This window comes from Chlorocebus sabaeus, chromosome X (genome assembly GCF_047675955.1).
Source record: "Chlorocebus sabaeus isolate Y175 chromosome X, mChlSab1.0.hap1, whole genome shotgun sequence".
Taxonomy (NCBI): Eukaryota; Metazoa; Chordata; class Mammalia; order Primates; family Cercopithecidae; genus Chlorocebus; species Chlorocebus sabaeus.
In genome coordinates, this window is record NC_132933.1 from 107,238,664 (window position 1) to 107,265,140 (window position 26,477).

At 40.1% G+C, this 26,477-nt stretch overlaps 1 long non-coding RNA gene across 2 annotated transcripts in view; it reads right to left on the bottom strand.

Annotated features, from left to right (window-relative positions):
• Positions 1-2,312: 2,312 nt before the first annotated feature.
• The window catches only part of LOC140710789 (uncharacterized), a 197,844-nt gene continuing 173,679 nt past the window's right edge, over positions 2,313-26,477 (bottom strand). Inside the window, exons 1-2 of one of the 2 annotated variants that reach the window (XR_012091856.1) lie at positions 14,489-14,593; positions 2,313-3,302 (exon numbers count right to left, since the gene is read on the bottom strand). This is a non-coding gene — a long non-coding RNA (uncharacterized lncRNA). Of the gene's footprint in view, positions 3,303-14,488; positions 14,594-26,477 lie in introns of those variants that run through there. The other variant, XR_012091855.1, reaches the window with a different exon arrangement.

Below are 26,477 nucleotides of genomic sequence, written 5' to 3' on the forward strand. Positions count from 1 at the left end.
CAAATCCATTGCAAAAATGCTATGGTAAAATGGCTGCAGCAAATTAAAAATGAAACCTAAGCTGAACTATACTAACTAAAATAAAACATTAAAAAAAACTTCAGTTGCTGGTGAACTGTCTCATTCAGCATAGATTGCTACAAAATTTATACTGGTAAACAGAAACTATGTTTGGCGACTCAATGATACTACAATTGGCAATTTATCATGCTGGCCATTCTGCAAGTTGAGTAGATATTTTGGCAAATGGATCTTTGTTTGAATTGGCCTGCTTCCTAGGCCCATGTTCAGGGTCCTATTGCTTATTAGATTTCAATTACAGCTAGCTATAAGCTAAGGTGCTAACTGAAAAGAACATAGTTTTTCCCCCACCTTTTCAAGAATATGTATTTCAACAAGAAACTTGACAAATCGACAAGGGTCTTCCCAAAGTAACTCATCTACATTATCAAATTTTGTTGCTCTTGATGAATGCATATTTGGGCACATGCTACCTTCCCAAAATCTCACACATAGATTACCACTTTTCAGCCTGATTGATTATTGACTCTTCCACTTTGATACAATTGATTCTGACTTCACTTCTTGTCCAGCTTAGCTCCCTCAGTTCATCATTATATAAATTCATATACATTCTCTTGGAAATTCTGTTATCTCCTCTGCTTCTCTCTCCCTTACTCCAAATGGTAAGCACTGGAAATTTTCAAACATTTGCCCACTTTGTGCCATACCCACGCAGCTAAACTTTGCTAGGGAATTACACTACCAGATAAATTGGTATGCTTATAAGTTGATGAATACCAACCCCAAATGAGCATTTGATACCGCCTGGCAGTTTTACAGAAAATCTTACATTTCTCTCTCAAAACTACTTTCCCACTGCCCACAGGGATATTTCACACTTTATCCACTCCAAATTTCCTGTTCCTCCTCTTCCTCCTTAAAAGGGCTGCATTAGGATTTTTGTGGGCTCTGGATTCTTCTGCCTTCATGGGTCCCTTCCTCTATTAAAAAATACTAAAAATTATGTTTCATCATCAAGTTGTTGTAAAGACAAACACAATCCAAGTGTGATTTACTATTATAGATTCATTGTTATAATATTCATTTTCTCCTTCTGATTTCAAAAGAAATGAAAAATAAAACATTTTTCATGGGCCCTTGAAAATATTGTGGGTCCCAGGCAGACATTTAGACTACTGTGCTTAATGGATAAGCCATTCTTGCTCCCAACACCTCTTCATCTGATGACCTTGCTTTTTTTACTCTATTTAGAATATAGATTAAAGATTCCTCATCTTGACGTGTGGAGCCTGGGAGTGAAACCTGGGCAGAGGATGTGAAATGGGAGTTGTCTCTATACAGCAGGATTTCTCAAACTTAGCACTATTGACATTATGAGTTGAATGATTCTTTGTTGTGGGGGACTGTCTTGTACATTGTAGGATGTTTAGCAGCATCCCTGGGCTTTCTCCTCTAGATGCTGGTACCAATTCTCCAGTCATGACAACCAAAAATGTCTTCAGACATTGCCAAATGTCCCCTGGGTGGCAAAACAGCTCCTGGTTGAGAACCACTTCTATAGAGGCATAACTGAATGAGTTCTTGGGGAGACTCATAAGAAGGAAGAGAAGAAGATATTAGTGAACTCCAACATGTGAGGGACTAGCAAAAAGAAAGGAGCCACCAGAGAATACTATCCTACTCTTAATCTGAAGTAGACCTGGAAGATTTAGTTAGAAACATTCCAATGTCTCCAACCTCTTAGTGAAACAGCTGAACAAAGGATTGTGTAAAACCACTTACCTGGGCCATCTCAAAGGTGGAACTGTTCCCCACACTCAGGGTGATTTGATGCATCCCTGTCTAACAATAAAGGGTTGGCAAAGACAACCTCTGAGAATTTGCGTAAGCCCCTGAGGTTCTGTAAGATAGTTCTAGTCATTATAAGCAAGAGCCAGATACTATAAAACCATAGAGCTTCTTGATTCTTTTAAAAAAATTAAAGACCAGATCTATGACTTTTGTGGGTCACGTAGAATTGTGCAGACACAAAATTCTTTGCCAAATCCTGCACCCTCACAGGTGTTACTTCCCAATATACCTTTTGCCCTTCTAATTCAATTTCAGCATCTGCTTCTCAGAAAATCCAACTAACACAGGAGTATAGGTTATTTCTTCATTTCTTCTTTCCACAATATGAAAAAATATAAAATGTAGTTTATCCTCAATTCCCACATCATAACCTATAATCCTGTTTATATACATGAACACATGCAAAAGATGCTGCTGCACACAGAATAATGCACAGGTTTTTTTTTTTTTTTTTTTTTTTTTTTACTTCAGACAAGTAGCACAGGTATGCTTTTAAAAAGCAGAGAACTGTAGCCCTTTATTTACATATCTTACTACCTAACTCATTATATTTTTTTCTGACATGAAGAGTGTTTACCTTCACTTCTGTTCAAGTCTCCTAATGAGACGACTAAACTCATTGCTAACATTCAAGGAAGACTGTGCTTGTGGTGAATGAACCAGACCCTGTGGTCCCCTTAGGGTCTCAATGCCTGTTCACTTGTGTAGGGGTAATTCGTCAGTGGTGCCACAAACAGGATTGCTGTGCATGATGTATTCAGGTGTGTCCCTATACACAGTGGACAGGGATGGACTCAGCAGCCCTCGTTTGGCCAGAGCTGCAAACTGGCCAGGGCCACAGCAATGCTGTGTTAGATTTTGCATAGCAAAGAGTACCTTTTTACCATGTTCCCTTTAAATCCTTGAAACACTGGGGAATCTTGTGCTTACTAATCTTATAGTTGTAAAGTCCAACAGGTATGTTAATCAAAAGGTGCTTAAAGGGTATCCAAGATAAACTCTCTATCTTGGATTTCATTGGCATTTTAAGAAATACTGTTTCAACCGTAAAGTGGGCAGAATTCTAAGACGGCCCCCATGTTCACACCCTGTATAATCTCCTCCCCTTGAGTGCAGGTGGAACTGGTGACTTGTTTGTAACCAACAGAATATGGCAAAGATGATGGTATGTCTCTCATGTGATGACCTTATGAATTGTATAGAAGTCTCTGAGTAGACTTGCTCTCCACTCTCCTGATGCCCTTGAAGAAGAAAGCTGCTGTGAGCTTAGCCACAAGAAAACAAATCCTTCCAACAACCTGAGGGAACTTGGAAGCAGATCCTCTCCTAGTCGAGCCTCTGATGAGAACTCAGTCTGGCTGGCATCTTGATTGTAGCCTTCTGAGAGGATCCAGCTAAGCTGTGACTGGAATCCTGACTTATGGAAGCTGTAATATAATAAATAAGTATTGTTTTAAGCTGCTAAATTTGTGACAATTTGTTCCACAACAATACAAAACTAATACAAACTGTCTCTTTATTTTCAATTCTTCTTGCTTTTTTTTTTTTTTTTTTAACCTCCCTCGCTGTTTATTGGAGATTGTAAGTCTCATTTTTTGTTTGTTTCAGAATAAGCCTTTTCAGTGTAACATTTTTATGGAAAAGCATTATATTTTAATAATTTTTCTCAAACTAGCAATAAAAACTGCAAAATATTCAAATCCTTTACTATCACGAAACTGTTTTAGTAAAGTTCAGAAGCTTACTAGTCAGAATAAAGTTGGTGTTATTCATATTTCGCAATGACATTTCGTTTGACCTCTGTCTCCTAAATGTTTCATTTGCATTCACTGATGAAAAACAAAGACCCCATCACCTCCTCCCAAAAAATCTAAACAGTATAAAACAAGACTTTAGCTCATGGCTTTAGTCCAAACATTTCAATAGTATATTTTCACTGAATTGCCTATTAAATTATATTTCTTAAGGTAAGTGGAGGATAATTCAAACATTTAAAATGACTGTTACACTGATTATTATGTGAGTAGCTGAGTTTGGTATTTTAGTGATACAGAGAAGAAAATCAACTGAGAGAGAAATCTTTTTGTGGTGGTTTCATGGTTTATATCTCTCAGGGGAAGCCTGCCATGTTATTTTATTCACAAAATCATTTTCTAGAGTGACCTTTTGGTATATTTATTTTATTGTTCCTGATAATGTTTAATAAACACATTTCGATATTTCTTCACATATGGTAAAGTGATCTTTGTCTATCATTTGAAATTATAATTATTATCCAAATTTCATTTGAAAGAGTGTATTCATTCAGTAAGCAGCATAAAGGGACATAAGGCGTAGTGTAGGGCAAACTAAAGAAGTTTGATATAAATTACAAATGTTCTGCAATATTTTTATAAGTCTACAAGAGTGAATGTCTTATCTCCTTAGTCTGCCTTTTTTTCCTTCTTTTTAAATAGAAAGTAGATGGCTCACTATGTTCGCTTAGTAAAAATAACATGCCCACAATTGTAAAATTACTGCAGAGTGAGTTAGTGTGTATCAGTTAACATCATCTTTTTGTGGCATCTGAGATGCATCCTTCTTCATCAAGGGAAGCATATATGCCTTAGAAAAATATTTTTTAAATGAGAGAAAATTGTAGAGCAAAGAAAATATTGCATCAAAGAATGGCTTAGAATAAAACTGTTTTAGAAAGACTTTAAGGTGGTACGCATGCTCTCACTCATAAGTGGGAGTTGAACAATGAGAACACATGGACACAGGTAGGGAAACATCACACACCGGGGCCTGTCAGGGGGTAGGGGGGAAGGGCAAGGGGAGGGAGAGCATTAGGACAAACACCTAATGCATGTGGGGCTTAAAACCTAGATGACGGATTGACAGGTGCAGCAAACCACCATGGCACATGTATACCTATGTAATAAACCTGTGTGTTCTGCACATGTATCCCAGAACTTAAAGTAAAATAAAAAAAAGGAAAAAAGAAAAGGAAAAACTACAAGGTGGTAGACCAAGGGAGGCTGAGAAGAAGAGGGAATGCTATTACATGGGGAAGATCTCTAAGATGATTGAGAGGTTTGAAGGTTTTAGAGAGGATCTAGAAGATAAAAGATATTAAAGCAAGATAAAATAGTATAGATGAACAACAACAACAACAAAACTAAAATAATTGCAATTTTTGGCCAGGCACGGTGGCTCATGCCTGTAATCCCAGCACTTTGGGAGGCCGAGGCGGGCAGATCACAAGGTCAGGAGATCCAGAACATCTTGGCCAACATGGTGAAACCCGGTCTCTACTAAAAATACAAAAATTAGCTGGGCAGGGTGGTTGCACCTGTAATCCCAGCTACTCGGGAGGCTGAGGCAGGAGAATCACTTGAACCGGGGAGGTGGTGGTTGCAGTGAGCCGAGATCGCACCATTGCACTCCAGCCTGGGCTACGAGAGTGAAACTCTGTCTAAAAAAAAAAAAAAAAAAAAAAAAGGATTGCAATTTTTTTAACCTTAGAAGAAATGAACAAATTGTTCATAGTATGGAGGTAAAAATGTCAGCTGTGCTTTCCCTTTCATACAGTCTAGGAATTCCTTCAAAGATCATTTTAGATTTAAAGATATGTTAATAAACACATGTCATAATTTGCAGCCTTCCAGACTTTGGAACACCTGAGTTTGAGGAATGGTTTGCCTTATGAACTTTGCTTTCCCAACATAGGAGTCCCAAACTCACTTTCCCAGCCTTCTTTGAAGTTAGGGTGTAAATATTTGTATTAGACTCAGCCAATGAGGTGCACTCACATGAGTTTAAAAGAGACAAATATGAGGAAACAGACACTGTGGAGTCTCTAAACACTGGAGTCTCTAAACACCGTGGAGTCTCACCAATCTCTAAAGAAAATGATGGCAGAAGCAATGGCTTTCAGGGGGAGTGATGGCAGCAGTTCGGCATCCATTGTCCAGGATCAATGGGACAATTTGTGGTGTCTGTGCCCAGTGGGCACAATGGTGGCATCCTTTCTGGACCCATCCTGCAGCATCATTTTGGTGTTGTGCCTTCCCACATATCTTTGGGGCTGGGTCTGGTCCTCCAAGAAGTTCTATTGAGACATCTAATAACGTATGTTAGATATATTTTCTGCCTAACCAGCCATAGTAAGTTCTGATGTCTGCAACCAAGAACTCTGACTGATGTGAATCCCTTTCTAAAGAGAAGAGCTATGAAACCCTAGATACAAAGGAATCATTAAGAGAGAGCCTTTCTAAAATTATTGCAATGTTACCTAATCCAGAGTCAGAAAAAATAGCACCCTGGGGATATTCTTTGCAACTTGGTAATTTACTGAAAAATTGGGAAATTGAAACACCACAAATGAGTACACTAGGATAAGATAAGCAGAATACTAAACAGTTAATAGCTTCTGTTTATTAGATGAGGGGGAAATCTACTTTTAAACATAATCACATATAGTCCACTGGGAGTAAGAAGTAGTGAAAGTATAAATGAAACTAAAGTTGTACAGTGTTGATAATTACTGAATCTGGGTAAGGGATATTCTATTTACTTTAGGTGTTGGAATTTTTTCTTTAAAAATGTTTAAATAAAAAATCATAAGTTAAGGAATTAACATTAATCGGGAAAAATGTATGCTGCCTTATTTATCTTTAAAATCAGAAAGAGAAGCAAGACTAAGTATTGTTTAGAAATTTGGATATCAGTGTCTGCCAAAGCAATAAAACTGAGAAAAACTTGTAAAAACAAAAGATAAGGACAGACGTATAGTGGCTATGACTACTTTTTAGGTCACTTTTTCCCTAGGTTTTTCAGGAATTGCTTATTAATGTAGTCTACAAGTATTTTTATTAGTGCCTGCCACGTGTTGGCATTATTCAAAATGCTTGGGATATATCAGGAAATAAAACAAAGATCCTTGCCATTTCCTACATTTTTTTCTATATGTATTACCTAACTTCAAGAACAGATTTTATACATACTTCAGTTTACAAGCCTAGTTATCTAATTTTTAAAATTTAAAACTGTCTTCTGTTTTCATGGTTTAGGATCGCAAGATTTTATAGCTGAAAGGAAGTTTAGATTTCATAAAGTACAACTGCTAATTTTCTTATAATTCACAACAATATTTTGCCTTTGTAAAATCCTTTATAAGTTATGATATGTCTTCTTGAGACCCAGGGAGGATCAGTGGCTTGCCAGGTTTATACTACCTGTTAGTAGCTGAACAAAGACCTTCCAGTTTGTGTTTTGGTACCCTTTCTGCTACATCAAACTTTGCTTGTTTCAATGTAACAGTTGTGGTTGACTGGAAAGATTTTAACCTAAAAACGTTACTATTTATACCTCCTAGGTCTGTTCCTCTTGACTCCCTTGCTCTCCGTGTCCCTTCTTCTCCCTCTCTCATTGGTTCTAATCCAATCCCACAAATGACTAATATGTGTCTTTCTCTTTGGCACTAACATTCTCATATGCTGCCATTCCTTAACCATTGTTCAGCTAAACTCTCCTGATACAGAACTTTGAATCTTTTTTGATAACATTCTCTCTTCATTACTCTAAATAACTTGTCAGGACATTTTTTCTCATCTTCCAGGTACCTACATGTTTCAGATGGCTTGGTACCCAATAATAAATGAAGAATGGAGTCCCCACGGCTGACAAGTGTACTGCTGTATTTAATTACTTCCAGGTTCTCTGCTACTCCTTGGCTTCATAGAGTATGCCCCCATCTCATGCAACACCAAAGAGCAGTTTTTAAATTCACTGTGTTATATATACTCACGAGTTTCTATTCATCATATTACTAGAGTCTAAGGTCCCCTAGAAAATATTTGAGGTTCAAGCCACAACAAAAGTGCTTCCAACTACTAAGTTTTAACATAATCTGCCTATCAGTTATTGTTTAGCCACTTGATTTCTCTCTGTAGATCTCTCTCTCTCTCTCTCTCTCTCGTGTGTGTGTGCATGTGTGTGTAAAGTGTCACAGTGTTTAAGTTATCTATGTTTTGTGGAAAACATCATAGTGGCTTAAAATAATTTACAGATGCTTCTTGATGTACCGTGGGGCTACATCTAGATAAACCCATTGTAAGTTTAAAATACACTTTTGACTCATAATATTTTCAACTTATGATGGATTTATTCAGACTTAGCGCCAAGATGAGTCAAGGAGTCTACTGAATGTGAATGATTTTGCCCCATCTTAAAGTTGAAAAATCATGAGTCAAACCACCGTAAGTCAGGGACCTTCTGTATTATAATCTGTCATGGTTCTGCGGGTTGACTGGGCTCAGCTAGGTAGTTCTTGGGTTCTCTCAGGTGGTTGCAGTAGATGGTGGCTGGAGTCATCAGAAGACTCAACTAGGCTGGATGTTCAAGATGGCTTCTTAAGTCACATCTTGTTCAACAGCCTGAAACACCTAGGAGCTTGCCAGGGATTTCTCTCTCCATGCAGTTTCTTCATGTGACATGTGGTTTCCTCAAAACATAGAGGTCTCAGGGTAGTCGGACTTCCTACATAGCAGCGGGCTTCTTCCAGAGCAAGTGTTTCAGGAGACCCAGGTGAAAGCTCAAAGACTTCTTTTGACCTCAAAAGGAGGATACTACACAAAGGTGTAAATATTGGGAGGTGCAGTTCATTGGTGGGGGGGTGGAGATGAGGGAGAAATCTTTGGTGACTAGCTATCAGATGAAGGAAAGTAGAATCTGCGGCTAAAAATCAAGTTATCTGTTAGTCCACCCGACTGACAGGGCTCTATTTTTAAAACAAGTACAATTGCCTGTAATATAGCCTTTATTTTTTGGTTAAGTATAGCAGATCCAGAGTTCCTTTTAACTAAACAAAAGATAAAAAGAAAACCTTTGAACTTAAATGACTTGTATCTCTTTAAACTGTATTTAATCTCTTATTTATTAGAGCATACGACGGCTCTGTTGATGGCTGGAGGCAGATCTACAACCATTCTGGGGCTGACCAGCCAAAACAGGTGAGCCCATATTCTGTGATTCACCTTGGTAGAAGTGATTACTACCCAGCTCTAGGCTGGCAGATCCCCTGCTCCCTTTCACCTACACAGGCTTCCCCATAGCCTGAAACATACCCTGTATCCTTTCAGAGACGGTGGATTGAACATGTGTGGAAAGACATCCAAACGCGTTTTTTTTTTTTTTTTTCTTCCAATGAGAGAGACATTTTGTGAAGTTTTGGCAGCATGCTGGCTGGCAAAGTAATCTGGCTGGCACACTCCTCCTGCATGGAGTTATGGCACTGCCACCTCTACTCTGGAGAGTTTCGAAATTTCATTTTGCACACTCTGTAAGATGTGAGTCATTCGGCTCGCAAAGGAGGATGAGGAGGAGGCGGCCATCTGCTAGTCATGAGCAGATGACAAATACCCTGCACTGCGAATTTCCATCCTCGTTTCACAATATTTAAGTAAACACATTTTGTAACCATTTTTCCCAGAGTTCCTTAGTGCTTAAGATGGATTTTTTTTTTTCAATAAACAATATGTAAAAGCTGCTTTCTCTCCTGCAAACAACTGTGTTAGCAAAGTGACATAAAGGCAACCATCACAAAGTGCTGTCTGTTGAATGACCAGAGCAAAAAGTATACTCATCTAAATTGAATGATTAAACCTCATGCAATTTCAGACCAATGCAGCTAAGTTACCAGGTCCACGAGAGGCTGTTCCATCATGCACAGCTCCATGGTGACCTCTACTGTCTGCCTGCAAGAATCCCCAAAATATCTTCCATCAAAAACAAAGTTTCCAAATAGCATCTAGTTAACATCTCTTTGTGCTATGTTATGGGAAGGAAGGAAATTGAAGAAAGAAAAGATAGCTGCTCTCCCCTTAAATTATGAGAGGCACATTACATTCATAAAATAACTGGAAACTAATGCAAGATCTAATTTTGTGTTCACTTCAAGCTGTGCAACATGGCTCAATGCAGAATTTATTCATTCCTTCGCCAATTTGATCTGAAGAAGCCAACAACAAAAAAATAGCCAAATAGAAAGAGAAAATTAATATCAGGGAGAAAATTGAATGCATATGTGCAAACTAAAAAGGTCAAAGGAGCTTTAAATATGGCTCTGGGCATCCTAAAAGGCAGACGAAGAAGAAGAAGAAAAAAAGTAGGATGTGTTGCCTAGACCTTGCTATCATGAAGAAGAAAGACTATCATTCCTTAAGTAGATATTTTTTCTTCGTATTAAATGTTGAATGAAATTCCCATGAGATATTTTGTGCCACATTCCAGGTGGCACAAGGGCTATTGCTCCTTAGAATTTGTACTGCTGCTGTAGAACTAGTAGGACTGTTTCTTTTAACTTTGATGAGAAAAAAGTATATACCATTGAGGAAGGAAATAAAATACATCCCTGCCGACAACCAGAGAAAGTGAGAAATGGTCCTGCTGGCAGCCAGACCGTGATGTTCTCAACTAACATAAACAGTGCTGGGACAAGACCATTCCATGATCATATTTGGAACAAGATAAAGATAAAGTTACCCAGTTATCACAAAAATAACTAAACATTCTCCTTCTCTGAATAACATGAGTGACTGCTGTTCCTTTACCTGTGACAGCTCCAGCCTTATTTGTTCTGTATAAAAACTATTGAGATGCCCAAACACAAAATTACTCCTGCTTCTTAAGAGCGCCCAATCCATAATTGGTCCCTGCTTCCTAATTCCTCCTGAGAATCTCTTGGAGCAAGCCTAATCCCAACGAGGGGCCCCTACCTGCTCCCTCTTTCCAAGGGCCTTAAGATTCCTCTATATTCTCTCTTTTGTGGCAACTAGCTCGACAAACCTAATGTTTCTTAATACAATGTGTTTCTAGATGTCTTTGGTTGCTGGTCTTTCATAGCATCAAGCACCACACAGTGAAGGCGATTCTGAAAGGGGTTACGTTAATATGAACCATTCAGTATGTCTATTCTCTGACTCATTCCAGGACAGAGTACAATGTGCTTATTGGAAGAAAGAAATGGCTTTTCCCTTAGACAACCTTCCCTAAATGTTCCTTTGTTTGTCCAGGCTTTCAATATGAGATCACTTACAGATAGTTGAAGATTTTACTCTCTTATGGAGGTCTAGGGGCATGAGCTGGTACTCTGTTCCTGGTTGAAAGCAGATCCATGTTATTTGGATAATCCATAATGAATACCTGACCAATACAAATATTTTTTTCACCGTAGAAGACACTGTAATTTTTAGTTTCTGATCCAGATCCTTTTATTCCTTATTTTTTTTTCTATGAACTCCTCTGCCAGCTTAAGTGTCCTTTGGTTCCTAACAGCCCACACCAAACTTGGAGCCATTCCTCAGATACAGAGAACTGGAAATGCCTGGGAGTTTACATTCACCACCACCCCTTACCTTCAGGCCTTTGGCCAGTAACTGACTAGAACAGGAAAGCCAACACCCTCCAAGCTGAGTTAATTGAGTGTATAATGTACCCTGTTGAGCTCTCCTGCAGGATCAAGCTGAAACTGAGACTTGCTTAGCTTCTTTCTCACCCCTGTCTTACTTTCCCCACTGCCTGACTGATCTCCCCTGGGGGCACGTTCTTAATAAATCATTGGCACAGAATTATCACTGCAGGCTCTACTTCTGCAGAACACAACCTGTGATGCTCATCTAGCCCTCACTGTATCCCTACAAAGTAGAAATCATATCATAATCCTTCAGATGAAGACAAAGGCTCAGAGAGGTTGAAAGACCAGCCCAAGGTCACACAGTTGGTAAACAGTGAACTAGACCTAAAATCCTCACCTGGTGCCCCCATTTTTTACTATGCTACATTGCCTGTCCTTTGGGGCCTTGCATCTGGTCTTATCTTCTGTCTGCAGGCACTCAGAGGGAAGGTTATGATGCCTGGGGAAGAAAGCAAGGTCCCAAATGTCCTCTGCCAAGCATCTGATGCATAATTGAATGTTTATGCTGCCATCTGGGGCATGGTTTTCCTGTCCACAGCATTCAGGCAAGGATTTATTGCCACTCCATTCTCCCTGATCACTGAACAGATTGCCCCTTGTTGCTTGTGGCAGGTAACTCCCCCTCTTCCAATCTACCTCCCCTCTCAGACTTCCTGAGACAAACATAAAAGTCATGGCCTCAGGAGAATGCTTGATTTCTGTCCAGTCTGTCACACCGAAGTGTCATTGTTAAGTCCTGGGTGGCTCTTCCCACCTATCACCCCAGAAAAATGGGGTAATCCCCATGCACAGTGACATTCATTATGAGGCTACTTTTCAAATTAAGGTTGGCATTTGAAACGAATACTACTTACTACTCCCGAACCACTCACTGCTGAGGTAACTCTCCATCATAAACTTCCTCTCATCTCCACAGACAGTGCTTAAGGGAAGGGTGAGGGAACTTCAGCATCTGCCTCTCATATTCCATTGTCAGCCTCACTCAGGAGGGCTAGTCATTGGTGAAGCTGAGAGGTGGGAGGCAGGAAGGTTCACAGAATCTCAAGACTGGGGGGAACTTTAACCGCAACTGAATTATATTGTGATGCAGAAGCAGACATCCTTTCAGCAGCAGACTAACCATGCAGAGTTGCTGCATGGGCTGTGACCGAGCACCTTCACAGGCAATGAAGCCTGCTAGTAAGCTACACAGAGAGATTGTTCCCTACCTGTGCCAAGTCCCCATCACTGACCATGCTGTAAAGTCTGAAGAAACTGAAAAGAAACAATGTACAGTCAGGGAGATCAGGGAGAATGGAGTGGCGCACACTGGACAGAATGGATTGAAAACCGTAAATGAAGGTGGGATGCATTTCACTTCCCTGATCCTTAATCTTAACCATCACATTTTTTTTTTCTACAAGAGTTTCCTTAAAATGTTAGTAGTACCTGGATTCACTTCGCTTATTTAGCTTTATTACTTAAAGACAGCTTACATGCGAATAATCTTTTTTTTTCCTAGTGAGTACCTGGGTTTTTAAATTTTGTTTTGTTTTTTGGTTTTTGGTTTTTGTTTTTTCTTTGCTTTAAGTTCTGGGGTACATGTGCAGAATGTACAGGTGTGTTACATAGGTATACATGTGCCATGGTGGTTTGCTGCACCCATCAACCCGTCATCTAGGTTTTAAGCCCCGATGCATTAGGTATTTGTCTTAATGCTCTCCCTCCCCTTGGCCCCCACCCTCTGAGAAGCCCCGTGTGTGAAATTCCCCTCCCTGTGTCCATGTGTTCTCATTGTTCAACTCCCACTTATGAGCGAGAACATCCAACCACCACATTGTACTACCTCTCTAGAGTTTTCATCAAAAAAGCTTATGTCTTTGTTTAAATAGGAATTCAGAGTTGGTTCTATGGGTGGGCAGAAGAGTAAGCATTCTGGGTAGAATAATTTGAAAGGCATTGGGGTCTATACCAGTGCCTGAAATTCCATCATTAGCTTCAATTTTTCAGGTTAAGGTTTTGCTTCCAGAAAGCTCTGACTAACATGACAAAGGCGACATTCAAATCCATGATCATTGACACCACAAAGCCCTATGAGAAGTTGCTTACCAGGTTAGAAAACACAAAGCCAAATCCAGAGAACAGTAGTCATTCAAGTGTGGGGATAAAAGATTTGTATTTTGAGGAGGACTCTGGTCAGAAAGCAGGGGATGGGGGCAGCATAAGGGACCAAGGGCTAGCTGGACAGCACAGGGTGACACCAATGCAGCAGACTTTCCATGTGCTGGGACCCTTATAGCAAGCATCTCCTCTCCAGGCAGCAACTATCCGCCATGGAACTTAAGAAAATGTCCTATGGCCAAAGAGATGAAACCTGATCTGGAACCATAAGCAAGGGAACCCCAATTGCCCTCCTAAAAGCAAAAGGCATATCCCCAAAACCCAAACCTCTCTTTCCTCCCAGAGTCCTTTGTTGGATCTCAAGGCAGATCTCCATGCAGCACAAGGCCAAGTCCAGCCCCTCCAGTCACTCTCCAACTAGGCCTCTCCAATCCATCAGCCCTCATATCTCTTCTACTTAGTGCTGAAAGTAAAAGGCCAAGCTCTGGATTTAGTCCAAACTTACTGTCTAAAATATTAGATGTGAGGTTCGTGATTTAGGTTCAGCATTGACATAAAAAACAACATTCATGATAAAGCAGTCTAGCAGTCTCTAGTCCTGTTACCTTTATCATTCCCTGAAAATCCCACATAGGAAATGGTCTGGCTCTCGGCCCTGGAAAGCAGGCTTTAGTGAGTCCCTAAAGCCATAAATGTGAAATGGAGCGAAAAGGGGAGAAGGAGGGATCAGAGTCCATAGAGAGTTACTTCTTCATCATCTTCCAAAGAAGCACATGGAGAAAATAGGTCTCTGCTTATGTGGACAGCAAGAGGTTCAAGAATTTAGGTCAGGTGACACCAGATTAGGGAGCCCAAGGGTGTGTCTGTGTGTGGGTAGCGGGGTAGGTACAGGTGTGCATATGTTGGAAAGAGCTCTGGAATATTAGTCAAAAACCTACCATGACAGGCTATATAAGCTTGATCTAGTCATTTCATCTGTCTGGCCTCAGTTTCCACATCGTTTACAAGGGGACAATACCTGCCCCATCAACTTCAAAATTAAACGGAGTAACTCACCTGCAAGCTTAAAACATACTGGCATTTCCACAAATAAACGTAAAGCAATATCACCGGGAAATCTCTGGAAATAAGTGGCTGACTGACTAGACGAAAAGAAGTTCTGAAAAATGAAAATCAATTTAATTCAGTTGAAACAGGTAGTAACATGAACAAGTATTTACTAAGCACTTACTGTGTGTTCAGGCATTTTACTAAGTGCTGTGCAAACATTACCTTATTTAATAGGCACAACAAACCAATGAGGTAAAGACTATTATCACTTCCATGTTACAGATTAAGGAACTGACGCATAGAGAGATTAAGTAACTTGTCTAATATCTCACAGCTAATGAGCAGGAGAATCAGTATTTGAACCGAGGCTTCCAGAACTGGAGCTGTACTAAACTGTTTCTTCACAGGTGCTTAAGCCATCTGCAAGTATTATAGGAGTGGAGCACTAGCTGATAATAATAATAACAGCAATGATTATTTTACATGGTATATTTAGTGCTAGCCACTTCCTTCATTTTCTCATTGGCATGCTAGCAAAAGAGGTAATGTAGCAAAGTACATTATTCTGGGGGATTTGTATCTGACTCTGCCACTTACTGAGGGTGTGACCTTAAGCAAATTAGCTAACCTGTGTGTTCATTTCCTGATCTGTAAAATGAAGATAATATTAGTACTACTTCATATAGTTGTGATGAATTCGATGAGTTATTATTTATAAAGCCCTTAGGATAATGCCTAGGATATAGTCAATCCTATGTGTGTTCATTAAGTACATAAACAAATGCTAAATACATAATTGATAATTATATATATGGTCAACTTATATTTGCTTTGCTTTGTATGTTCTCTAAGAAGAAGGAGTGTGTATGGAGCTGATTACAGCCAGCTCTGTAGTTCATAGCTTGGCTAGAAGCTAGATGCTCAGCTTCACAATCCCCTCTCCTTTTCCCTCCCCACAGACTGTGCTGTGGCTGCTGCTCCTTTGTCCCCTCCAGGGCTCTGTACCAGGAACTGCTGCCCTCCTCTCTCTTGCCTATTCTCCAAACTATGTAAAACCAGCCACTGTCAGCTCAACCTTCATCTGGGGGCTGCCTGTCCCTTGCCAGCATCCACCTCTGCTCTGAATCGGGAGAGCCCATGACAGGCTGAAGAGGCAGCAGAGTGTGTTGGAAATGACTGGGGCAGTGTCTTCAATCAGATAGGTTTTAGAAAAGGGTGAAAGAAAATAAATCACAAAAGATGCTACTTCCATCGATCTGGCATGGGGGCTAGGGAGACAGTGGTCAGGGAGATGCGGAGAAACAAAGGAAGACAGGAGGCACCACCGAAGCCATAAGGGACCAGAGGAAAATCACTCCCAAATGTTTCCCCAACCCCCTCCTGAACATACACATGCATCAGTCCTTCATATAGAGGTCTGCGTTGAGTCTCCAAATCCCCCACCTGAAAATGAAGGGAACACCCAGGTTTCTCTGGAGAATCATCAGCTGAGGCCATGTCTACACTCAGGGCTTGCCAAGAATATTCCCACAAAGTACAGCTCTCAAAAACCTCTTCCAGTATGTGTCCCCCAACATATCCACTGAAGAGGTAATAAAAGGGAAAGTGAAGACTCTGACAAAACATTCATTAAAAGAAAATTTTACTTGCAGGTGAGTGAACACATGATACACACCCCATCACCACCAAAACTAAATTGGCAGCCCAGATGTGAACCTTTAAAAGATGCTCCCCAACTGCTCACTCTCACTGTTGCTTCCACAGATGAGCTCTGGTGAATTTAACTTCCATCTTTCTACTTGAGACTCCCTTCTAGAACTTTGTACCCCACCACTGAGAAGGGGCCTTCCTGCTTCCCAAGGACTGCCCTCCACCTGGAACTGCTTTCCCTAAATTGTTCCTGCCCCAGAACTTTCCATCATACCCAGTTTCAGTGAGGTGCGCCAGTCTATCCCACTGGGATCCATCCCACTGGGCCCTCAGCCAGGTTCTTTCTGCTCCATAAGATGATGACTAATTACCAGATGAAACAATCTAGGGAAAATCTGATACAGCCTATTGAGTTCCCCTTCCAGAGGCCCTGTATTTTCAATGGAGCCTCTGGAAACTCCAGCATTTCATCTCAAGGGATATCTCAAGGGATAACCGGGATGGACTTCTGCTCTGCATGTCATGTCGCTGGAGTTCAAGTTTCTGGCCCTATTCACTCACAGGCCCAACTTTGTATCTTTTGTGATTTATTTCCTTTTGATTTCTCTTAAGGCTGGGCTCACGGAAGGTATCTTCCATCCTGATGTTCTACGGTATACTGAACAGCAGAATTTGGTTTGTTCATTGTTTGTCTTTCACATAAAGATAGAAGTTGCATTTCATAGAGTCAGAGAACGAACTGCATACTCTTTTTTATTCCACTATTTCAGTCGGTGGTAATAGAAGGGGTTCTTTTCTTCCTTCTCAGTGTTGAATCTTACCTTGATCACTAACCAACTATGTGATTTCACTTCCACAAACCTCAGTTTCCTCATCTGTTAAGTGGAAATTTAAAATGGCCATATTATTGGATGAGAGAAGATTAAATAGATGCCTGCTACACAGTAGGTGCTTAATAAATAGTTGTCATATCCTGAGCCTTTAATGTCATGCCTGGCCCTTGTTGATATTCCATAATGCTCGAGACATAAGGAATCCAGTGTTGGTGATGAAGATTTGTCTGATACTCACCAAAGTCATGAGCAATATGCCAGGCTCCTTCTCACAAATAAAGTGTCTATACTGCCCTCAAGAACATGGATACTGGCCGGGTGCGGTGGCTCACGCCTGTAATCTCAGCACTTTGGGAGGCCGAGGCGGGTGGATCATGAGGTCAGGAGATCGAGACCATCCTGGCTAACACGGTGAAACCCTGTCTCTACTAAAAATACTAAATAAATGAATATAAATAAAAAATTAGCCGGGTGTGGTGGCAAGCGCCTGTCGTCCCAGCTACTCAGGAGGCTGAGGCAGGAGAATGGCATGAACCGGGGAGGCAGAGCTTGCAGTGAGCCGAGATCACGCCACTGCACTCCCACCTGGGTGACACAGTGAGACTCCATCTCAAAAAAAAAAAAAAAAAAAAAATAGAACATGGATACAGTTCTATTCTCTAATGAGGGCATTGTCCAGAGCCAGAGATAGGAACTAGAGTATTTCTCTGCCCTGATTTCCAGGAAAGGTGAACAACAACAGGGTTAATTATCTGGAGCTAAAGAAGAGATCTTTAGGATTTACAGGCAGAAGGTTCATCTTGAAAAGACCTATTTCCATAATAGATTTTGCTTTATAAATGCTTTTTCAAAGGTTGCCATTTGACAGGAAAAGCTTTCAGCTTTCTTCTTTTTTTTTTTTCAGGCTTGTGACCTCTCACCTACTTTGAATGATTCACTCAGTCTATTCACCGCCCAGGAATGTTGGCTTTGGCAAAGAACCACAAGTCTCTTAAAATAAACACAACTGGGCTTTCATCTCATAGCGATCGCTGCTGGCTGCATATTTCACACACTGTATGGCAGGATATGTTAAATTAAAATCATAATCTCCCCAGTGAAATTCAGGGCCTGGTTAAGCCACTAGAGAATTACTCATGCATTAACTTCCAATGAAGAATATGAGTAAGATCTTCAGCCATTAACTCTCCCAGGTAGTGGTCTCATCCTCTCCCAATTATCCTAACCCACAGTAAATTAAACCCATCCAGAAGAATGTCATTTGGAAAGGAAGAAGTCAATGCCGATGCTCTTTTAAATATGTAGGTCCTGGGGAGGTGAGCTTGAACGACCTTGTCAGTTCTCTTAATCATATCTCAAAGTTTAACTTAAATCTTGCTAAATCAATATGCCCAATCCATATGAATTAACAATATGCTCAACATTGTGTTAAATGTTTTGAGTAGTTCAAAGAATATATGACACTGAGCCTCTAGGAGTTTAAAGTCTTCTAGGTGATGAACAAGATTAACACATCGAGAAAATAATAACAGAGGCCAGGTACTATCTAGTGGTAAAGTGGAGAAAGAAAAGGCTTTTCTCAAGTGAGTTTCAGGGCCTGACTTCTCTCAACTGTGACTGCAGAGTAAACCTTTGGGCTTACATAGTGTCTCAGTCCTAACTTATAAAATGGGGGATATTATACTAACCGAATTGACCTCACAGAGTAGTTGCAATGTTTAAATAAAGTAGAGAAGACAAAACTGCAACATACAATACTACTTATTATAGCCTGTGATAAAACAAGTGGAACAACTTAAGAAATAAGTCTAAGAAGGTTATTTGTCTTCTGGGGTTGCCTTTAAATGGTAGTGAACAGATAAGCCACAGGGCTGTAAACTTCTTGAGGGATCAAGGCCGTTCCTTTTTGACTTTAAATGTTGTTCACACCCTGTTTAGTGTCAGGCACACAGTAAGTGCCTAATATATTTTTGTTAAGTGAATGAATAAATGAATTCTGAAGTGCAGTTAAATTAAATTTGTGTATATTACAGTAACACAAGAGTCCCTCCTTTGGGGCTTTCCAGAGTTTTCTCCTCATTTGTATTACCTGAAGAATTTAAGAGAAGTAAAATCCTAATGCTTTACAAGAGCCTTTGCCCTGTGGGTTTTCTTGAGTGATTGCTAACAGCATATCCCTGGACACCACGGAAATGAGCTTTTCTGGGCCCATCCAAAACAGAGCCACAGAAAAGTGTTTGTAAGGCCCCCCTGCCCCAAATCCATAATGGGAAGATACTATGAAGAGCCTTTTGTGCTTCAGTTGAGCACAGTGGCTAAAACAAGACTGAAAATGCACTAAGCTACGAGTGGCTGAATATATACACCCCACTGTATAAAGACAAAATGAAAGAACAGTATCTGTCTACAAAGAGGCTCATCACCCAGTTCATGGGCACATGCCCCCAGAAGTTATAGAGAGAGGAGCATTTGCCCATCATGCATGAGATTCACTACGTTGCTTCAGAAAACAACGACAAAATACTTACAGTATTAAAACTGCTATTTTTCCTTCTCCTAAATGAAATCTTCATGAAATGTGGTATTTCCTCTGAACCGTGACAAAGGGAAACAGATATACACCCTGTAGGAAATGACAGACTTTGGAGAAACAGGAAAACATAAAGTACCTTAGAATGGAACGATTTTCCGATAAGGAAGCATTACCTTCATCAAATGAAACACAAAGCAGCAAGTCTTTTCCCCAGCAACAGGCAAGCTAAAATGTAGGCACCCCCTGGGGTGACATTGTGTTATGATGATCTTGCCCTATGGGAGAGCTCCCAGCACAAGCAGGCATTTGTGAATCACACTGTGGTGGGAACAGAGGTTCAGAGAAACATGTTTATCTTCCCCGCTTTCCTACTTGTGTGCATCTTGCACCTGTCTCTGTGCATATGGGGTTGATTCTGCTCTTGTTTATTGGGTTTGGGGACTTAACATCCCTGTGTGCGTATTTTTGTCTTTCCCATTTCTGCAATGAGGTTGTAAGATTAAGATTTTTCTTCTTCATTCTCTAAATTTCTATAGTACTGTTCTACACCTAGTACGATCAGTGAAAGTACTGTAAGATAGAGGAATCATCTTATCAGTTTGGATCCCAATAGAAAACAGAATTCAACTCAGAAAGTTCAAATGAAGAAACTTAAATAAAGAGACCACAATTGGGTTATGAGAATCAATAAGAGGTATTGAGGCACACAGAGACTAGCACAGCAGGAGGCCTTTACCATCTGAAAGCCTGAGGAGAATACAAAAAACAGAGTCCCTTGTAACCTGTCACATAGAGAAGGGAGGGGTTTGCACAATGGTGCTATTGTCATAGAAGATCTCAGCTGCTGTCTGAGAAGGAAGGGGTGGGAAGAAATACTTCTACCTGTTTTCCTTTTGTCCTATCTCATGTCTGTGCCTCTGTTGATTGAGCTCAACTAAAGACGTGGTGGTAAGGAAGTCTGGCGATGCAGTCCATGGGGATCCTCCTCCAAGATCACAGAGCAGGACAGAGAAAGGCAGAGAATGGTATGGGACAGGAAAGGAGAAGAGCAGTGGTAACAGAGAATAACCCTCAGACCAGGGAAGAAAGACATCAGCACTTAGCCATGCCCACAACAGTGTCCTGAGTGTAGTAAGGCTCTAGAACTATTTATTCTATGGCAGTCCTCAAAGATAAGCAAGACAATATAGAAGGTTGATGGAACACTGCCATCTGTGTGCTCTTTGCTGTTGCTTTTAATTTTCTGTGCTAGTAGTTTTCCTAACACTTGTTACCTTATCTAGAACTGTTCTTTGATATTTATCCTGATTCTCCCCATCACCCCACCACCACCACCACCACCACCACCGAGAATAAACACACGCAGTGAGACTGTAAACAGGTCGGTTAACCTTCTGGACCCAAGTTCTGTCTCTAACAATGTGGAGTGTGGACCAGATGCCTGCAGCTTTCTTCCAATCATAAAATGAAACATAAATAATTAATATCAGTCTTTGCTCCTAACATTGTTAGAGGGGGAAAAAGGGGAAAAAATGGGAAGGGAGAGATGAAAATAAATTATGCAGAAAGAGAAGGAAGAATAAGCAAGGATAGCTGAAGTAATTGCTGTTGTTTGGAAACTGTAGATTTTTATGGACTTTTAAATTCATGATTATACTTAGGGAAACTCTTCAGGGTGTGTATGTAAGTGGTTGGGATGAGAGAGTGCTCAGTAAGCAAATCCAAGCCATTAAATTTCAACTCTGCTTTTCGCAAGAATCCAAAACTTTCCCCAAACAGTTAAACTTTCAAAATGGCAAGAGATCAGTTACGGTTTACTGAAGACTTTGTATTCATTACTGATCACATCAGCCATTGGCCAAAGAAGCATGGTAGCCTTTACATTTCTGAGCATCTGGAGATGTTTATTTTACAGCTAATAAAGTGAAAGAGAACCACTCCAGCAATTTCTCTCTAGGAGTCAAAAATAGAACAATTGGAGAAAGGGAATTTAAATATAATTATCTTAAATTCCTTTAAATCACTCCACTATTTGCAGAACATCTTGAAGACACATCTAAGCTTGTTTGTATAACACTGCTAGACTATTACTGTTCTCTTCTATGAGTCCCTGAGTTTCGTTTTGTTTTTTTTTAACATCCTACTACCAGGGAAGTTTGCTGGGTATTCATAAGGAGTCATCGTGTATTTTCACTGTACTTGTCTTCCCTAACTCCCAATAGATTATGTTAGGGGACACCTACTAAGAGCCTCCAGCGTATCTGATACTTACCCAATCATAGCATTCCTCTCACCGTATGACAATATTTTGCCCAGCTAGTTGACATCTCCATCACATTGTGGGCTCCCTGAGGGTAGGACTGTAGCTGTCTTGCTTACCATTGTGCATAATGCCTAGAACATAGCGTAAATGCTGAAATATTTTTTGAATAAGTGGAATACATGAATACTTTTGCCCTCTTTCCCCAAGTATAAGTCCTCTTGAGGTTAGGAATCCTGCTACTCAAAACAAGTTCCCTTTTCTCAACTCAAGTCACCAGTTCAAACCTATCAATAAAAAATGAATGTTTTTGTATGATTAACACAGAGGTACCCACATATCTGCTTACTTGTTCCACTAATATTTATGGAACACCTACTACGTGCAAGGCTTATGCTGGGCACTGGAAATGAGTGAGCAAAACCAGATAAGATGTTTGCCCTCATGGAGTATGTATAGAATTTTATGGGAGACAGTTGTTAACCAGAGAATCACACAAATAAACAAAATATTATAATCAGAAATTCAAATTAAACTATTAAACTGGCAAATTTTAGACAGCTAGATAATGCCAAGTGTTGGTATGGATGTGAGGATCCAGGAATTCTTATGTTCTGCTGGTGGGAGTGTAAACTGGTACAGCTATTCTGGAGACACCTAGAATTATATAGTCAAAGTTACTGTTACTGATGCCCTATAGTCCATAAATTCTCAAATAACTTATTGTATGGGGCCATAAGGATATGAGTAGATAAGCAGATTCATATTCATTGCAAATAACTTGTGGTAGTGAAGAATTTGAAGCGAACTAACTTCTAACTAAAAGAGAGGATAGGTAAATGTAGTAGATGCACCCCATGGAGATGCCCCAGTAATTGGAAACAAATGACTACATCAGAGGTGAGTGAACTATGGCCCATGGGCCAAATGTAGCCCACCTCTTGGTTTTGTCTTTTTGTTTATAAATTATTTATAAACAAAATTCTATTAGAAAATGGCTATACCTGTTTCTTTAGGTATTGTCTATGGCTGTTTTCACACTACAACAGCAGAGCTGGGTTACAACAGAGACTACATGACCTGCAAAGCCAAAAATGATTACTATGTGATCCCTTACAAAAAACAATGTTTGCTGATCTCTGGACTAGATACACAAGGAGAAACATGGACAGATCTTTAAAACAGTGCTGAGTTTTTTTAAAACTAAAAAAATGGAATGATATATCTCACCGGTTCTCAAACTTGACTGTGCATTGAGATCACCTGGGGTAATTTAAGAACTATAATGCCTGGGTCCTATCATGGAGTCTGATTTTTTGGTATGAGCTGCAAGTGAGACATTAGATTAAAGCTATACAGGTGATTCCAATGTGCAGTGATGTTTGAGAACCCCTCAGATGTGTGTGTGTTGTGGGTGTGTATGTGTGTAAACACGTATGATACAATATTTTCTTGACCGCACAGAAAACTTGAAGACAAAACATTAACACAAATTTTGGGAGAACACTTAATGAGCCAAAAGATATATATTAAACATATTGGAATGATTGCATATGGAAGGGAAGAATGGAAATGTCATATGAGTAATTATACATACATACATACATGAATAACTACCAGAGAGGGGCTTTGCATAAACCAATGACATTAACATGCAATGAGCTGAGAAATATGATTAACTCAGCTCTTCCTCTGAAGTCCTAAAAGAAATGTTAACCATTGCATCTGTTACATGACACATATTTAAATATGTACTGGATATCTCCTCTTGGGTGTCTCAAAGACAAGTTTTATTTAATTAGTCCAAAATTGACCCCAATGTATTTCCCTTCAAGTCTGTACCTAAAGAAGCACTTCTGGAATGGTAAAGACAAGACTTTAAACATCTGCTCCTCCATAAAAGCAATGAGAAAACTGGCAAAAAAAAGTCAAAACCATTTCTTTCAGAACTCTGGAAATTAACCCAAGGCTTTCAACAATTTGAGAATTGTTGATTTAAGAAAAGTGACTGGGAGCAAGGTGGTGGAGTAGAAGGTTCCACTAATCATCCCCCCTGCAACGACACCAATTTAACAATTGTCTACTAAAAAAAAAAAAAAGCTGGAGGCATCACACTACCCAACTTCAAACTATACTACAGGGCTACAGTTACCGAAACAACATGGTACTGGTACAAGAACAGACATAGAGACCAATGGAACAAAATAGAGAACCCAGAAATTAGACTGCACCCCTACAACTATATGATCTTTGACAAACCTGACAAAAACAAGCAATGGGGAAAGGATTCTCTATTCAATAAATGGTGCTGGGATAACTGGCTAGCCATATGAACAAGATTAAAACTGTACACCTTTTTAATGTAATACACAAAAATTAACTCAAGATGGATTAAACACTTAAATGTAAAACCCAAAACTATCAAAACTCTGGAAGATAACCTAGGCAATACCATTCAGGACATAGGCACAGGCAAAGATTTCATGATGAAGACACCAAAAGCAATTGCAACAAAAGCTAAAATTGACAAATGGTATCTAATTAAACTAAAAAGCTTCTGCACAGCAAAACAAACTATCAACAAAGTAAACAGACAACCTACAGAATGGGAGAGATTTTTTGCAAACTATGCGTCTGAACTAAGGTCTAATATCTAGCATCTATAAGGAACTTAAACAAATTTACAACAACAACAACAAAAAAAACCATTAAAAAGTGGGCAAGTGACATGAACAGAGACTTTTCAAAAGAAAACATACATGCGGCCAATAGTCACATGGAAAAAAGCTCAACATCACTGATCATTAGAGAAATGCAAATCAAAATCACAATGAGATACCATCTAACACTAGTCAGAATGGGTATTACAAAAAAGTCAAAAAATAACAGATGCTGGTGAGGTTGCAGAGAAAAAGGAATGCTTATACACTGTTGGTGGGAATGTAAATTAGTTCAACCATTGTGGAAGACAGTGTGGAGATTCCTCAAAGACCTAAAGACAGAAATACCAATCAACCCAGCAATCCCATTACTGGGTATATACCCAAAGGAATATAAATCATTCTATTATAAAGACACATGCACACATATGTTCACTGCAGCACTATTCACAATAACAAAGACATGGAATCAAACCAAATGGCCATCATGATAGACTGGATAAAGAAAATGTGGTAGATATACACCATGGAATACATTAGTCATATAAAAGAATAAAAGAATGAGATGATGTCCTTTTCAGGGACATGGATAGTAATCATCCTTAGCAAACTAACACAGGATCAGAAAACCAAATACTACATGTTCTCACTTTTAAGTGGGAGCTAAATGATGAGAACACATGGGAACAAAGAAAGGAACAACACACACTGGAGTTGATTGTAGGGTGGAGAGTGGGAGGAGGGAGAGTATCAGAAAAAATACCTAATAGATACAAGGCTTAATACCTGGGTGATGAAATAATCTGGACAACAAACCCCCATGACACACATTTACCTATGTAACAAACCTGCACATGTACCCCTGAACTTAAAATAAACGTTAAAAAAATCACATGGTATTCCATAAATGTGAACAATTAGTATCAATCAAAAACAAAACAAAACAAAAATTGTTAGAAAAAAAAAAAAAACTACAGAGAAAACACCCTCATAAGAACCAAAAATCAGGTGAGCCTTCATAGTACCTGGTTTTAACTATGAATCGCCAATGCCACCCCTCCCTCACCACCCTCCGTTTCACCCCAGCAGGAGCAATGTAGTACAGAGAGCACTTAGCACTCCCTAAGTACTAAGCAAAGGGGACTTTGTCTTTCATGTTAGGTACCAGCTTGGCCTCAGTTGAGCAGAGCACCAAGTAAGATCTTGGAGTCTTCGATTCCAGGATTTGACCCTTGGATGGCATCTCTGGCTCTGCCATGGGCCAGAAGAGTGCCCACTGCCCTGAATGGTGAGTTCCAGGACAGGCAGCATTTACCACAGTCTGACTTAAGAGCCCTTGGGTCTTAAGGGAAAATCGGCAGTAGTCTTGCAGAACTCACCATGGTCTACAGTGGCCGTGGCTACAGGGTGAGGCTACTCTGCCTTTGGAGAAGGGAAGGAAGAGTGGCAAGGACTGTGTCTTGTGGTTTGAGTGCCAGCTCAGCCACAGTATAATAGAACACCAGATTGAATTTTAAGGTTTTTGACTCTAGTCCCTGACTCCCTGACAGCACTTCTGGACCCACCCAGGGCTAGGGGAAACTTGCCAAACTGAAGGGAAGGACACTGGCCTGGCTGGCTTTGCCACTTGCTGATTGCGGAGCCCCAGGGCCCTGAGAAAACATAAGAAGTAGCCAGGGAGTGGTTACCATAAGCTTTGGGTGAGATCCAGTGCTCTGCTGCACAGTCATAATGGTGGTGGCCACAGAGGTGCATGTGTCACAACACCTCCAGCTCTAGGTGGGTCAGAACAGAGAGACTCCATTTTGAAGGGAGAAAGTAATGAAAGAGAACAAGAACTTCTGCCTGGTAATCCAGAGAATTCTCCCAGATCCTGTCCAGGACCATCAAGGTGGTACCTCTACAAGTCTGCAACAACCATAGCCTTATGGGGCTAGGGGAGCCCCTAAAGCAGATACGGCTTAGATAATAACACTTAAGTTCTGTCAAGTATCTGGAAAGCTTTCCCAACAAGGAAGGGTGTAAACAACCTCAGATAGTGAAGACTACAATAAATACC